The sequence below is a fragment of the Sinohyriopsis cumingii genome, unplaced genomic scaffold (assembly GCF_028554795.1).
Source record: "Sinohyriopsis cumingii isolate HCF-2022 unplaced genomic scaffold, ASM2855479v2 utg000913l, whole genome shotgun sequence".
NCBI lineage: Eukaryota > Metazoa > Mollusca > Bivalvia > Unionida > Unionidae > Sinohyriopsis > Sinohyriopsis cumingii.
Window position 1 is genome coordinate 1,296,792 of NW_028315943.1, and position 18,341 is coordinate 1,315,132.

At 33.4% G+C, this 18,341-nt stretch overlaps 1 pseudogene; it reads right to left on the reverse strand.

The window, feature by feature from the left end:
- Positions 1 to 696: 696 nt before the first annotated feature.
- The window catches only part of LOC149773027 (snake venom 5'-nucleotidase-like), a 68,528-nt pseudogene continuing 50,883 nt past the window's right edge, over positions 697 to 18,341 (reverse strand).

An 18,341-nucleotide genomic window follows, 5' to 3' on the forward strand; every position in this document is an offset into this window, starting at 1 on the left:
TGACTCAATTAGAACCAACTCTATGACAAAAGTATAACAGCCTCTGTGACTCAAGTAGAACAGCCTCCATCACAAGAATATATGTCTCTGTATCGCAAGTAGAACAACATTGTATCTCAAGTAGAACGGTTTGTCACAAGTAGAAGAACCTCTTTGTCTAAAGTAGAACAGTTTTTGTGTCTCAGGTAGAGTATCCTGTGTCCTACGACAACAAATTCCCTGTCTGGTGGTGCACTGTGTACATTACTTGCTATTAACCAATTTGAAATAATATCTTTCAATAACCTTAGTTTGCACAAACTGACTTCATGCCGCCATATATTCTCATACTAAACGTTAACAAGAGATCCTCACCGGAAATCTGTCATATATATTTATGTTCCCTGTTTCATATGCATATGTAAAGTGTCGTTAGTAAAAATAAAAGGAAATTCTGTTTTAATAACTTTAGCTTAATTAGTACATTTAATCTCGAACTCACTTTTGGGTATCATTGCACGATAGTCTAAACAATATCCTGTTTTATATGGTTACTAGATGGTTAACCAATGCATGGTCATTTAATTTTCCATTCATTTATTTGGTTTATCTATATGGAAACCTCCATATCCCCATCAATGAGGACACAATCAGGCTTATGAGGTAACCCAACCTCCACCCTAGTCTGAAAGTTCAAAGGCTTGTATACCTGGTCTCCAAACCCCATCCCCAGTTTGTACTATTTATGTTAGTATTTTTTCAACAATATAATATAATCTGGAAGAAACTAATTCAGAGCTAGCGTTCAACTATTTTAGAAAGGGCGTATTAGCCTAGAACGTGTGTACTGATCTTGTTTCTGATCTTCATGTTTACATTTTCCTTATCCCTCAAGCCTAAATTTGATTTAAATCAGGTTTGTTCTTCCCTCCACATGGACTACTCCGGCTTGCTGCTTTCCATGCATTTTGAAACAAAGTATTCACTGACATAATTCTATAAATAATCCTACCATTCTTTTGTGCAGTGATGTCTTTGTTCTACAGTCAACTTTTCAATAAGTGAGTGAGTATTTTCTTTCACTGTTCGGATCAACATAATTTCATATAGATTCTATCATTTCATCCCCCGAAAACTTTTCATCTTTTGGACACATTGATTATTATTCAATTACAAAGAAATGATAAAAATGAATACGTTACAGATTCCATTATAGTACAACGTTTAAAATTAGTTTATGAGTGTTGTCGTTAGGTAATAATACATAAACAATAATATTTGACATAAAGCCACGGAGAGTTGTACTTGATTCGAGTCTGAAGTCTGTGCTCTGGTGACAAACTTTATCCTTCCCTCGTTGGATGGGAAAACGGACCTAGAATGTCTCAGGTACTGCAAGAGCACATCAATGTCCAGAGAATCTGAAAAAATGCGACGAACGAATATGAAAATTATGAAGACAGGACATCATAAAGAGTATGACAATTTTCTTGAAGGAATAGTTGCAACTATGACACTTAGAGCTGACCACATCGAAAAGACAGTTACAAATGTAACACTTAGAGGTGGCCACATCAAAGGGACCGTTGAAACTATAACACTTAAGGCTGTCCAATCAAAATGGACAGCTGGAATTATAACATTTATGGCTGACCACAACAGTTGGACAGTCGAAACTACATTTAGGGATGACCACATCAAAGGGACAACTGAAACTATGATAAGAAGGGCTGAAACATCAAAGTGATACTTTAAGACATAACACTTATGGATTACCACATCAAAAGGAACAGTTGAAACTATAACATTTAAGGTTGACCACATCAAAGGGACTCTTGGAAACATATTACCTAGGGTTGACAACATCACTGGGACAGTTGGAACTATTACTCTTACGAATGACCATATCAAATGAACGAAACTATAATACACAGGGTTGACCACATTAAAACGGACAGTTGAAACTATGATGCTTAGGAATGACTACATCAGAGAGAAAAATAAAAACATAACACGCCGGGCTGACCACATCAAAGGGGCACATGGAACTGTGAAACTTAGGGTGAACACATCACAAGGGCAGTTGAAACTATAACACATAGAGTTGATAACATCAATGGGACAGTTGAAGCTTTAACACTTTGGGCTGTCCCCATCAAAGGGGCACTTGAAACAATAACACTTTGGGCGGGCCACATTAATGATATAGTTGAAACAATGACACTTATGGCTGAAAACAAACTGTAACTCACAGGGCTGACTAAATCAAAGCGATAGCTGAGACTATAACACTTAGGGTTGACCACACATATGGAACACTTCAACCTAAAACACTTAGGGTCGGATACATCAATGGAACACTTCAACCTATAACACTTAGGGTCGGATTGAAAGTAAAACATTTAGTCTAGACCACATCAGTGGGACATTTGATGTTGTAACAGTTAAATCTGACCAAATCAAATTGACACTTAAAACTTAATGCTTAATTTGACCACATCAATATGAAACTAGAACTATAACGCTTAGTTTGGCAACATCAATGGGACTCTTTCAGGAATAGCACTTGGGGCTGATCACGTCAATGGAACACTTTAAATTAAAACATTGCTGCTTACCAAATCATGTGGACACTTGAAACTATAACACATTGTGCTGACTAAATCATTGGGACACTTGAAACAATAAGACTTAGTATTGACATATTTACTGTACTTAAGATAATGATAATATTTTCTATCTGGTTCATAAACCTAGTAGGACTGACAACCAAATAAGTCTCAAAGTCTATTTATTTACATGTACCAGTTAGCAAATTTTGAAAGGAGTTATTCCTTTATTACACGAGGATTGAGTTTTTAATGAGTTTTTAATGCGCTTACAAAAAGTGGGAATATATATTTGTACATATATATCCCCACACCTCTGATGTGGTGTGATACCCTTACGTTCTTTCATCTCCTAGTGTATAAGAGATAAAATCCACGACTCACTTAGAGGGATATGTTGAATCATTGTCTCCTTAATTATAGTGTATCCGTCACCACCATTGATGACGAAATCGGGCAGAAGTATATTGTACACTGTGTTGTCATCCAGAAGACTGTACGTGGGCGCTTTACAGACATGACACTTCACCTCTACAGACACCACTCTCTGACCTTTAGGACTTCCAAGGTCGTAAGCAACCTTTAGACCTGGAAAGAATGGCATACTTTTTAACAATATTTAACATCATTTACAGTTGCTTCTAAGAAGGATTAGCCCATATAATCTCAGAAACTAGAGGTATTGTTTTGAATTGTAGTCATTTCGGTGAAATGCCCGGATAAAATTGAAACGGTTTGAATCAAAATATCAAACTCTGACTCAGCTCTTTAAAATCTATACTTCTTGACATAGAGGTTTTGTATGATATTTATATTCCTTCAACAACGAATGTGATCTCGTAATTAAATTAATATATAGTTAGAAATGTGTATGAATGGAATTCTTCACTAAGATGACATGTGTATAAGTTTGTTTGAAAAAACTTTCTTTGATATTCAACACCAAAATACTGTCATGCATTTCATTTACTAAATAACGAATGTGGCCTCATCAACGAAAATGGCAGATGTGTTCAGGGGTACTTAATTAAGGGGAAATGTATGGCAGTCTTCGATACTAATAAACAGACCTTAAACTTTGAAAGGGTCTGAAGAGAGAATGACAGTTTGTCTAAAACAGACAACAGTTTGTATTCACCAGCTATTACAAACATTAGACGTCTCAAATCTTAGCATCAGAGATGTTTATCGGATATATAAATATGACATAGGTCTTGAAACTTACAATGATGATGTCGTTTGACAAATTAGGATTCCTTAGAAGTAAGAGTAGTACAAGAAGACCAAGAATACCTGACATCTGAAGAAAAGCGCCAGGCCGGTTTTGGGGATCGTAATTTTCAACTGCATGCTCGAGTATTTTCCGCAGATGGATGCCCCGTATTTTGATCAAGTCGATGTTATTTCCAAAAGGAAAGACAGTCAAGACATTACCCATGGTAATATTTCCTGCAAATTGGAGAACAGTCAAACATCCGTATTAAGGACACTGATTGGGTTACAAAAATTCCCCTTTGAATGGATGGTATCCTACATGCAGAGGTTTATACTTATATGGCAGCATGAAAAGGACACAAATATTTTCCTTTATGAACAAGTATTCTTTATATATCAATGTTTCTCGGAGACAGGTTTGACTAATGTCATTATTGTATGCTCATTTTTGTCTCCGTTCACTTTACATTGTCAGAATCGTGCAATAGTTTACGATAATGAACACCTTCATATTGCACGCACGTGCACTACACGTGTACCTAAAGATAGTACAGTGTTTTAGGAGCTACTTTGTAAACAACCAAGTACACTCGTGTAATAGACGCCTTAGCTTTTCGTTGATTAAATTTGATTGTGAATGAAATAAAGATACATTAAAAAGTTAATGATGTGGACGAGTTCACTGGGTCAGAAACATGACCTTCATCGAAGCAAACGAATGAACGTGATATTTGCAATGTCAACTACAAGCGCGAAAGACGCAGTAATCGAAAACACCGTTATGATCATTGAAACAGTTATTTAGGATAATATTCATTTCTTTTCGCAAATAGAATGGTTACGCCTATGAAGAGTGCCATATATGGTCTAAATCAATAAAGAATAGAAAAGCATATTGAGGCCAAGGGCTATAACATATCTATCAGATACGTACCACTCTACAACTGTGTCAAAATACTAGATACGAGAAAACAATTCAACTGGAGATTTTGGTAGGTAACAACAAGCCTCAGAGCCAACAGTTCAAGACCACTGAAATGTATTATTTCCGCTGGATAAATGGAGTGTCCCACAACAGTTTCTTTTCAATTTTCCTCGTGTAATACAATGTTAGGCTAGCGATATAAGACACACTGCATGATACAGGTCATAGCTGGGGGCCTTGCAACAGCGAAATGCAAGTGACAGAACATAAGCATGTTTTCTTAAGCTAATAATAAGAATGGTAATGAATATACGTACATTTATGCATCTTAAATTTCCTCAGAATTGTACTTATTAGTTAGTTCTTCAAATCCGACTGACATGTCCTGCAAAACCTTATCCACACAGAAGCTGTACTGGAATTTTGAGTAGCCTACATTTCCAGCTGAAATCCATTCACCATATTGCACTGAATTAACCCAATTATGAGGGGTGAAACGATTCGTCGATATATCGATGGATCGATACTTTTGCTGTAACGAATCGATACAAGAGATGGAGAATCGATACAAAACTATACTTACCATATGTAAGTTATTTTAGTCTTCAGCAGTCATGACCGCTTATTATTAGTTTGTCTTGGTATTCTTTAAATACAGAATTCGTCTGAAACAGCATTTGCAGTCCTCATGTATATAAGTAAAAAGGAACAAAAGACTATTGGGAATACTCGCTCGCCGTCTGCAAATTAAAACAGTGAAATGCTTCATAATCTGCGCTCCCCCCCCCCCCCATGCTAATTATCTTAACCCAGTAGCATGTTCAGCATAAAGGATACATTCCAAAAGTGTTCCACATGTTTAATGAAGTACTTTACTCATCATTTAATAATAACCTTTACGCGAAGTTTCTACGCTGAATTGTATGTCTACTTTGGTCGATTTGAGACCTACACTACCAGTGTGTCACAAGGTGATATATGTTACATTGAAATCTCATTCGTGGTTATTGCTTGGTCCGTTCCAGGTTAAATAATAACTACCAGTCAGAAATTAGTGTAGCTTATTCCCTGCGTGACAAACAAGAAGTACGAGCAAAGCAACAAAGAAACTTCGTGCATAAGTCAATAATATGTAAAGTACTTAAAAAGAGATGATGTTATGGTGTACGATTGCGCGAATCGTCAAAATTTGTACGAATTCGCACCCTTGGAGAACAGTGACGCACGAGAATTCACGCAAATTAGTTGATAGTCCCACATATGAAAATGTGCGTGAGAAGTTGTTATGTATATTTAATTTAATTGGTTTTTTTTTGGGGGGGGGGTTGTTAGTTTAAAAATTATATTTCATTACATGATATTGTAATGTAACATTGTATGCTGGACTTGACCCTGTCCAAAATTGAGTTCGTTTCTGCTTTACCCGATTGGCTTGTTTTATTTCATTTTATGTCAACAACTAATACATAGTTAAATTATTCTCTATGTGCATGGGCTTAATATTAGGACCATTATTAATAGAAGAGGTAAATATGTTTATTTGGGTCAAAGTTGTGGAGTTTCCTAAGTGAATTATGCATAATCCAGGTTACTGTTTTGTAAACATCAGGATCATTCTAGAAAGTTATTTTCCACTAGGTAATGGGTTTCTTCTTCTTCAGAAAATGCTAATTCTGACATGCGGTCAATTAGAGAACTATATAATCTTGTGATTGTGATGATTGTATCATTCGTGTTTTAATATCTAGCACTTTCAAGTTGTATTATGATGTGTGTAGTTGGGTGGAAATTCTATTTCATCGAATTATTGAATCCCATTGATTATTTTCTCTGGGAATACAAAAGTGTTCCGATGAAATTCTTGGATAAAGACATTCACTGGAATTTGAAGTGTATACAAACCTGGAATTATATTTATGTGATTCAACAAAAGGATGCAGGCACATCAGCACACTAGGAGCTATAACAGACACTTTATCGCCTTCAATTTTCTTTTCTTTTACTGGATTTGCTTCAAGACATGAAATTACTAGGACTTGTGTTTATAATTCTTGTATTATTTTGGGATTTAATTCGAAATACCGTAAGTTAGTTTTTCTCATTTTCACTTTGTATCCTAGGGAAATAAATTATTTATTAAATTTTACAAAGTTTGTTGTCTTTCACTCTTTTCTGTTACTTATTTTAGGTGCATAGACTCGTAACAAAGTATACAATTTTCATTTAACCGTTCTTGTCATGACAACTATTTTTCGGGTAGACAACTGTTTACACATATGGGTTCTTCAAGCATGATGTCAATGGTTGTTAAACTAAATATGATTGGCACATTTTTGTTCCCTGGAATACGCATTGTGGCGTAGAATTAACCTTCCATGAAAGGAGTTTTACAAATGCGTGTTTAAAATACGGGCTACCAGAAAAAGCCAAAATTTCTGATTCCCGGCGTGGTTCATTACATTATTGTTCGGTAAATAATTTTTAAAGTTATGAAGTATATTGGTTTATTGGAGCTTGAAAATTGTTAATGGAGATACCAGTGAGTGATTTTGAGCCCAAAAATGGTGTTAGATACGAGCCAGATGTACATGTTGGATGGACAAAAGAGACGGCATGACGGTTAATCTCCATTTCAGCGATATTTCGAAATTAATTGTAGAAAGAGTGGAATACTGATCCTAATAAACAAAATATAGACAATTTGAAAGTTGAATGCAATTTTCATTTTTTTATCAGCTAATTCAGCCCTGTGGATAATATGCTAGAAAACCATATATCCATATCAGAGTTAAGATAAACTGAATAATAAGGATGAAAAAAAATTAAATTGTGCAGTAAAGATATTTATTTGAATATCTCTGTCTGCACAAGCAGGCTATGGCTTTGATGAACTAAAAACCCTAATACAGCATTATGGAACAGTTAAGAATTCTAGCATGATAGTGAACTACTGATTCAAGGAAGTTAGTTTATGTTAGTGAATAATCCTCTTTTGGTGCAGAGGTATCCATAAGATAATATCTGTGATCTCTGGAAAATTGCACATAACAACCATAAAGATCAGTTCCCCAACATATTCAACCCGACAAAGCTAGCTATGCATATGCCCCTTCAGAAGGAAGCATAGAAATATACACAGATAAGGAACAGAGTATGCTCAGATATGATTAACAGATTAATACATGTACATCTAGAGGTGAAATCGTTTAAAGATTTTTGATCTTACTATAGAGCTCTAAACAAGTAGATCAGAAAGAATGAGAGACACATATTGAAGTTTTAGGTAAATATTGAACTATGACCATTTCCTCCTCCCCCTCCATCTTTAATACTCTCCCCTTCTTTCGGTGACAAAGAGTGAAGCCCCCTTGAAGATACAATCTTGCAGTATCTCTTCTTAAATTGTACATAGGGAACAAATTTAGAATTACTCTTTTTATACGGAGATATTTAACCTTTTGGATGGACAAAAATAGACGGCATGAAGGTCAATCTTGATTTCAGCGATATTTCGAAATTAATTGTAGAAAGGGCGGAATACTGAACCTTTCAAAAAATACCTATGATTTGAAAGTTGAATGCAATTTTCATTTTTTTATCAACTAATTCAGCCCTGCGAATAATATGCTAGAAAACCATATATCCATATCAGAGTTAAGATAAACTGAATAATAAGAATGAAGAAAATGAAATTAAGAAGTAAAGACATTTATTTGAATATCTCGGTCTGCACAAGCAGACTATGGCTTTGAAGGACTAAAATCCCTAATACAGCATTATGGAACAGTTAAGAATTCTAGCATGATAGCAAACTACTGATTCAAGAAAGGTCGTTTATGTTATTGACAAATCCTATTTTGGTGCAGATGTATCCATAAGATAATATCTGTGATCTCTGGAAAATTGTATATAACAACCATAAAGATCAGTTCCCCAACATATTCAAGCCGACAAAGCTAGCTATGCATATGCCCCTTCAGAAGGAAGCATAGAAATATATACATATAAGGAACAGAGTATTCTCAGATATAATTAACAGATTAATACTTGTACAAGTAGGAGTGAAATCCTTTACAGATGTTGATGTCAATAGAGCTCTAAACAAGTAGGTCAGAAAAAATGAAAGATACATGTTGAAGAGTTAGGTAAATATTGACCTATGGCCATTTTCTCCTTCCCCTCCTTCTTTTATAATCTCCCCTTCTTTCGGTGACAAAGGGTGAAGTCCCCTTAAAGATAACATCTTGCAGCATATCTCCTTAAATTGTACATAGTGAGAAAAAAATTTGAATTTCTCTTTCTATGCGGAGATATTTAACCCTTAAATGAAGGTGCTGATGGAATAAATAAAATTAGCACAGAATCAGACCACTCAAGTGTATCACCTTGTATAAAACTTTGTAAAACAAAATTATAGAATAGGACTGGTTGTTTCAGTAACTTTCCTTCTTCACTGCCAAATACAAGTACCTCTGGATGCAGCAGTCTTTTGCATCTGCAGGAAGTAAAATGTGATAGATTTTGTTGGTATTCATCCTCATTTCCATGCCCTAGTTCAAGATGCACGAGGAAATTACTTTTTCTTCTCTTTTGAAGATAACATCGTAATGTCTTCCAAGTTTAAGTGAGACATGACTTTGTTAATAAGATGTTTTCCAAGCATTCATGCCATACAGAACAAAGGGCCTGGTGGCTAAAGTGAGTTAAATGTAACCACAATTAAATGACCTGAAACGCTTGGGGTGGGTGGGGGGTGGAATCACTGACAACTAACAGGTAGTCTGTTTTGAAAGTATTTTAGTTTTCATAGGTGAGAATTGCATATAAATATATGATAACTTTATCTCTACTTTTATTCTGCATACTCGAAATACTACCAGTCTGTCAACGTACATAAAATGGCACCACCTACCTTCCAAAGATGGAAGGACTATCAATAACATATGTGTATCGATATGTATCATATAGCAGGCTGTGTACCGTGAATCGTATCGATACGAGGCACAGGTGTATCGTTTCACCCCTACCAACTATCCAGCCCCTCATAATTAAAAAAGAAGAATTGAATTGGAGGAATATAGAAACAAAATCCTTGCGCATTCTTTCACAATATGATTCTAAATTTTGATTTTAAGTAGACCAAAACGACAATTCTTTTTAAACCTGATGTAGAGCGCGCGACTAAGTTAAAATGTCCCTTGGCGGAAATGTGTGCGCATGAATACTGTTATTGTGTAGTGCTGAATCTATAAATTCAGTTAATTATTTCTTGTTTTATCATTTATTATTAATCATTAGAAAGTTAAACAAAATGAGCATATAATAAAAAAAAAGCTTACTGCATTTGTATGGGAAAATATGAAGTTGTTTCTTCTGAAAAATACTTCACTCCTCAAGGTCGTGCAGTACTTTTCAGAAAAACAAATTCAGTAACCTGTAATTATGAGATGTGCCAAATAAAGGAAGTTTAAATAATACTCTCTGTTGCAAAACTGATTGATTATAAATTTTACAAACGGAAACACGTGAATTCAAATGTCTGACATGAGAAGTATAATCTTGCATCAATTATCTCCATAAAATATAGAAAACAAAATTACTGCTGCAAAGGTGTAACGAATAATTTTACAGTCACCTGTCAGGATTATTGATTTAGGTATATCATGGCAGGCTTCATTTCAAGCAGCAAATATTAGTATATGGTTATGTTCAGAGGTATACCTTTGATAAATTCTTCGCCAATCTGCCTTGTCATCGAAATGGAGATTAATTTTTTTTAAAAATACAAAGGCTGAATAACATTAAAAAGATATATTGATTGTATATTTATAATTAAATTTAAGCCAATAAGTGACCATACTCTTTACCAGGTATAATGAGGGTACAATTTGCACGGAAAAAGTCAGTAAAAGTCTTTACCTGGTTCAATGGAGGCCCTAATTCCCCCAGATTGCACCAAAGCGATTGAGGCAGCCGCCCATGTATCATTGGCTTGCAGGTAGTCTAAATGATAGCTGATCATTGCATCTGTATACAGATTACCTGTGTGACAATTAAATTAGTACATATATTATTTTTATTTTATAGTTAGCAGTTAATGATTCAATGTATTTTTTTGCGTTGCAATTGTTCATTTAAATTTTTAAGAGACAGGGCTCCTTATAAGTCTAGAAAATACGGCTGCTTGATAGATCACAGATTAGCTGTGTGATAATTTAATTAGTACATTTGTTATTTTGTTTCATAAGTAACAATGGTTGAATTGCATTGCAGTCATTATTTAATTCTTTAAGAGTCAGGGTTCCATATAAGTGTAGAAATTACAGCTGCTTGATAAATAAGTGTTGACTAGATGCATATGTTCACTTATATGCATACTCACGCGCACACACATACATTAGTGTTAATTTTATATTTAACAATATCGTATATATAGCCCTTCTCGCCACCCTTTTCCATTATAAGACATCTTTCAAGAGAGGTTAATCCCCGTTTAGAAGTCACCATATTCTGCAGCATGGTAGTACATATTTACCGTTTCATTCATCTCACGAAGAACCAGAGGGCATGCCTTAAACATGGTATTGTTGTAGGACAAACTGTTAAAATGGTAAAATGGGACAAATGATATATATACCAACATATCAGTGTCAGCAAAATAAGAGCGGATACGTTGGGCGTTGGAATGGGTGCCTTTGTTATTTTTTTATATTTGTTGTTTGTTTGTTGTTTTGTTTGTTTGTTTTTATGTTATTGGCGTTTTCTTTATCTCTGCTGGCTAGGTTCCCAAAACAAATCCACTTGAAGTATAGAACATGTGAGTTAAATCAAAAGTCTGAAAAATTTGAGTTTTGTTCACAAACATTCTCAATGATCAATATCGATTTTTATGATATTTTGTCACAAACATGACGGATTTACAAACCCAAATACAAATTGTAGAATAAAATCATATTTTCATAAATTTTGCACAAATCACCAATTTCTTCGAAAATGCCCCCAAAATACTATTACAGATTTATTATCAACTTACTGCAAAAAAATGAAAAGGATATTATTTATAGTTTGTAATTCTATACGTTTTTTTTCAGACCCTGACACAATCTTTTTGCCTAGTGCGCATCCAGTTAGTCCTTCAATTCTTCTCAAAAAATCTTTAAGCAAAACGCAGTCATTTTATTTATAAATCATGAAGATAAGTATGTTTTAAAATATTTTAAAATGTGACTTCACATAAAGAATGGTCATAAAAAGTCACCTAGACTATTGGCATAATAAGTTTAGCTCATTTGGTTGAGTGATCAGTGTATGTCCCCGAGGTCTCAAGTTCGAATCAGATATTATTTTCCGTTTTCACCGAATTTTTAACCTGTCGTTATCAAGTTACGTCCTTTTCCTTTCTTTTAAATAAGCAAATCTTTTCTGGTTTGTTTCTGCATATTGTTTGTCTAGAGTTTAAATATACACAGAAAAATATAACTTCAATATTGTATCATTTTGTTTTGCCGTCTTTTGATACAGCAGAGCTAAGGATACGTGACTATTCAGGAAAAGCGCTTTAAAGCGGACGCTTTCTCGCTTTCTGATCAAAACGTGTTCTGTACTTTCAAACATTGTTCACTTCTAAAGAGATTTAGCCAGAAACCGGTAACATTTACAGAATTCACGAAAATATTTCCAAAGTATTTTATGGCAATTTATAAGTTTTTACTATCTGCGGAAAATGCATACGAATGATATAAAGAAAATCACGAATTGTAGGCAAATGCATGCTTGCAATATATGAAGAAGCTCCAAAGTGCTAAGGGGATGTAAATTTAGATAAGTACCTAGATTGCACTCCCGGATCCTGCACCAATACACTTCACCCTCCAGAAGGACAGACATATGACCAACAACTTCACGCTTTTGGGCTTCTAAGGGTTTCTGCAATTCCTTTACTTCAGCTAATATATCGTTGTCTGCAAAAAGAAAAAGAACCCAAAAAAGCCTCATCAATTCAGAGAGTAAAGTATGCAAAATATATCAAGATAATTGCATCCCAATGTATATTGCAATAAATATCGACGACATTTCGAACTCCCCAGATATGTTTAGTACTTTAGAACAACTGGTGTCTGAAATCAAAGCAGCATGCCATTTAATGTGTGAACGTGGACGATGAGCATTGTGTCGATGAGAATAGAATGCATTCGTCCTTTCCGAATTCGTTGTTGCATAATACAGTGAGTGGTGATAAAGATGGCAGATTTTATGACATGATTAAACATAACTTTGTAAAAATGTGGTATAATGAAGCCAAGAAAGTATGCCAACGGATGATAGGAGTTCAATGACAAGGAAGAATACAGTTATGAAGAAAATGGATTAGAATTAAAATTAAATATATCGGACCTTCATATATATGAAGTTCCGATATATTTCATTTTAATTCTATTCCATTTTCTTCATAACTGTATATAAATACACAACACACACACACACACACACACACACACATATATATATATATATATATATATATATATATATATATATATATATATATATATATATATATATATATAGCTAAGAATTGTGTCGAAGAGAATATGAATAATACAGTGAGTAGTGATGAAGGTGGCAAATTTTATAACATGATTAAACATTCGTTATATAATACAATTCTTTGTGATAGTCCCTAATATATATATACATATATATATATATATATATATATATATATATATATATATATATATATATATATATATATATATATATAACCAAAATTATTCTACGAACAACATCAACTTGATATGTATAAAATGTGGAATAATGAAGCCAAGAAAGTATGCCAACGGATGATAGGATTCAGTTATGAAGAAAATGGATTAGAATTAAAACTAAATCGATGCAACTTTATATATATATAAGCACTTTATTGAGATGATGAATTTGAATGGCGAGCGACACATAAAATATTCCACCTGGAATTGGATTTAATATATTAAGCAACTTGTTCCCAATAGCCATTCAGAAGTTAAGGAAGTTATTCAATAGCTTAAAAGAAAACTTTTTTTTGAAAAAAAGAAAAGATAATTAGCTTTGCATATGTATACATATATACCATGGTTAATTCGGCTGCCTAAACAATTCCTGTAATGTGTAAGTCACAGTTCAATCGTTAACAAAGTGCAACAGGTTCTTTAAACCACGGTTTTTGCCAGCTGAACATTTTAATGTAATTGATAAGAGACTCTAAAACAAAACTGTAATAAAGTGTGTACTGTAGTCTCTAGTTTAAACTAATTGGATTGTTTTAGATATATGGATGGTATTTTATAAGCACCACATCAAGACGTTTATCCTGACTTGAAAAAGCTTAAAATCGCTTAGCGAAACTTTGTATGCGCTCTGTTATTTACTTGTTTTTCATCCATTGTTTCCAAAGTGATAGGAATAATCATTATACTATTCCTGTTCCGATCACATACTTTACATGTATCGAATATGCTAACAATGATATTTGTTTTGTTTCTGGTTTTAACAACACTTTTGCACACATTATTGACTTCATGACTAGACATACATACATACATATATATATATATATATATATATATATATATATATATATATATATATATATATATATATATATATATATATATATATATATATATATATATATATATATATATATATATATATATATATATATATATATATATATATATATATATATATATATATATCAGATGTGCGATACGTAAATGTTTAGGTCCGCAATAAAGGAATAGGGACCAACGTTCGAATCGAATGTAAAACAGCATATATAAGATTTCCAATTAAATAAGTATGCGACAACATGGCATATAAATTCGGGACATGTTGGTTTTTGTTTCTATAAGCTATAGATGCCAGGGTTATCCTCGACCAGATAGGACAATAGAAGGACATATATGTATGTAGGTATGTATTAGTATATGTACAGTTTCTTTCAATGTATGATTTAAAGCTAGACTGTGACCGTGATGTGCTCGTGCATTAAGCGATGATTATGTATATTTCCTTTTGGGAGTATTACATTTTCACATGATTTGAAGATGCGGACTTTGCCTTTCAAGGTGCAAAATAGTAAGATAACGTGCAATGTAGTAATATAAGGTTCAGTTCAATCTAGCAAGTCATTAATTTTGTGCAGAGCAATAATATAATTTTTTAAAAATTTAATAGATGAACGTATTTCTTAAATATGTGTAATCTGTTCTTACTCTGACTGGAGAAGTTTTAGTACTAGAGCATGCATAAGTAATGGATAAATTTTAACTATATTTGTTATACTATTACATGACTGTCGATGAAATGCAGCCACTTGGTAGTTATATCGAGTCTTAAAACATATCTGATTAACGTGTATGACCACTGAGGAAACTGTATTGTCGTTACCTTGTGGGACAGTCTTGTCTAGTAATATCGGATTCCCGTTCCAACTGGACACTTCTCCACTGTCGTCAAACAGCACATTAAGGTACCCCAGATATTTGGACCAAGCATAAGCAGTGACCACCAAAACTCTCCGGCCATTGTTTGTAGTGACAATGGTCGGATATGGACCCTCGAGTTCCTCATTTGGACGGTTGTGGCCCTAAATTAGAAATGTAAATAGAAAGATAATTGGCGCAATTAATCTAGACTCATTTTCATTCCACATCTCAAATAATAAAGGTTTTTTGTTTTATTTGGAAAATCTAAACGGATACTTGGAGTTATAATATAAAAAGTGTTATATATTTTAATAAAATAAAAAAGTGTTTCTTCATTACCTTTATCATTTTAATGAGACGTCATTACAGCAATTGGAGGAGCATGAAATGATTTGGCTTGCAGCAAAACTTAATTCAAGGGACCCTGACGGTGAAAAGACAAATGTGTATGGTGGTAATTTTGGGCCCCCACCAGGCTCGTGTCCGGCACCCATGCATCGCCGCAGTTGCGGGGGTTGTATGGGTTGTTACTACGCCATTGATTATAGCTCTTGCATACCTTTTATTTAAAAACAAAATACGTTCATTTGGTGTACACGTTATTTCTTACGTATCAATACATTGGCTGGAATTAGTACTTTTTTATTTCTGCTCTCAATCGTCTTGTCATGTGAAATGTTAGTCGTAAACCCTCTCGTATTCTTATTGATATTAAAATTAATTATGTTAATGTCAGTTAAAACAATACTATGCTTAGCGCGTACCTGTATAGAGAAAGCTGTAAATATATATCTGTTTTAGCTTGTACTACAGTTATGATACTCGTCATTTCCTTTATTACATTTTGTACGTTTTAGTCCTTTCCGAAAATTATTTAACTGTTATGATCAAGGTTGTATATACATCAGGATAAATATGAATTACAAATTAGATTTGTCAGTTCCCGTGTATTCGATTATCTGTATGAACGTTTCATAAAAAATATATTCCGATACGGCATTATTTTAACTGACTTTCTTTGGAGAATCCAAGGTACAGCCGTCGTAAGAATTTGTAGGCCATAAATCTTTGAGTGTGAGCGCTTGAACATAATACCTTCAAAGATATTATACAGGATATCTTTTTCAATTCCTTTGTATATTAATAGAAATTGTATTAGAGTATGCACAAATAAACTGTTTATGAAACCAGTTTAGAACATATCTGAAAGTGCTCATTTTGAAAAAGAACGAAGTTATTAGCCGTTGCTACTCTTAATTATTTAGGCTCTCATAACAGTAACACGAAAAAAGTGAATCCAACAAGCTTTCTAAAATTTAACACCAAAACCTTTCTCTAGAAACACGAGGTGAAATGAGGAAAAGAACTTACGGTTTTAAGAATCAAATCTAAACATAATCCAAGAATAATCCAAGAATTAAAACGTAGAAGTCATAGTAATAGAATGTTCTAATGAATATGAGTTCGAGTCCCGACGAAAATCCAAAATGGAAGGCGATGACGTATAATGTAGTGTCAACAGTTCTTTGTTCAACCACAGAAAATAATATTCCAGTTTTGAATTCCGAATAAAATTTTAACAAATGTCTTTGTCCAAGAATTCTTTATAAGTACTCAAATATTCCCATGGAAAGAAATTAATAATTCCATAAAATAGAATTTAAACTCAAACTTGTCACAAGAAAAGGAAACACATTATTGACATCTAAGCGTTTAAAAGTCAAACTGAAACCATCTCCCAACACATCACTATTAAATCTTGCTGACGTGCTATTCCAGTAAGACCAGAATTTCGAAATATCAACGTAGAAGCTATTCACATGTCTAAATCCACTTACTCCCAGTAGATCCCCGATTTCACTTTATCAATCCCACACTAAGAATGAATACAAAATACGAAAAGAAGTTGTTTCCTGTAACTCTTACTGATTATAAATCAAGGTCAGGAACTAGGTCACAATTTGATACAAAGCTTTAATATTAGGTTTTCGATAAACTGAACTGAATTTCTGAAAAATTTCAAATCCAGTAAATAAAATTACATTACAATACCATATAATGGAATATAACAAATTAAAACAAACAAACAATTAAATTAAATCAAATATAAATTAAATCTAATATACATAACACAATCTTACAAGCACTGTAATTGCTTGAATAGATTGCATTTTCCGTGGCAAATTGTTTTTTTTTTCGAGGCATGAAAGGCGATATTGTAAAACGCAGATAAAATGATCATGCATTCCCGGCTTGGACATTTAGATGAAACGCAAAAATTTGTTTGCGTGTATGATTTAAAGAAAAACCAAACTCAAGTCGTTCTCTCGACCTTGAAATGTTCTTGTATCAGTTTTTGGATAATACTTAGATTATTCTCAATATAATATAATTTTGTTTGCTAGGAATTTGATATTTTCCAGAAAATTCAGTTTGACCTGAATCTTTCCATCAATGCCTAATAATGGAAACACTGTCTCTATTTCCCGACCTTGATTCAAGTTGAGACAAGTAAACAACGTTTTTTTAATATTTTATTCATGGAGTAAAATGATTCATTTTTATCAAGGCCATACTGGAAGTACGTGATTTTCAGATATAAACAGCCTCTATTTCGCAATTCTGGGTTTTCCGAAATTGCGCAATATTTAGATTTAATAACGATGTTTAGAGAGATTTTTCTCAGTTTTAGCTTTTATCTTGGACACTGGAAAAGTGTTTGTTTGTGATCAGGTTGGAGGCATATTTTAAGTTTTATTTAAATTTTTGGGATTCTAAAATATAATTCTTTTTCCTGGAAATATTTGAGTCCTCATACAGAATTATTCGACAAAAATATTTATTTACATTTTATTCGAAAATTCAAACACCGGAACATTATTGTTTGTGAATCAACAAAAAACTGTAGTCACTACATCACCATACTGACTTCAGTATACGTTGTCGCCTTCCATTTTGGATTTTTCGTCAGGACTCGAACTTGAATTTATTAGAACATTTCATTACTAGGACTTCAAAAATTTAATTCGTGGATTATTCTTGGATTATTTCTGGATTTGACAAATAAACCCGTAAGTTCTTATTGTTTCATCTTTACATCGTATTCGTTCCAGGGAAATTAAATATTTGAAATTTTTTAAATGC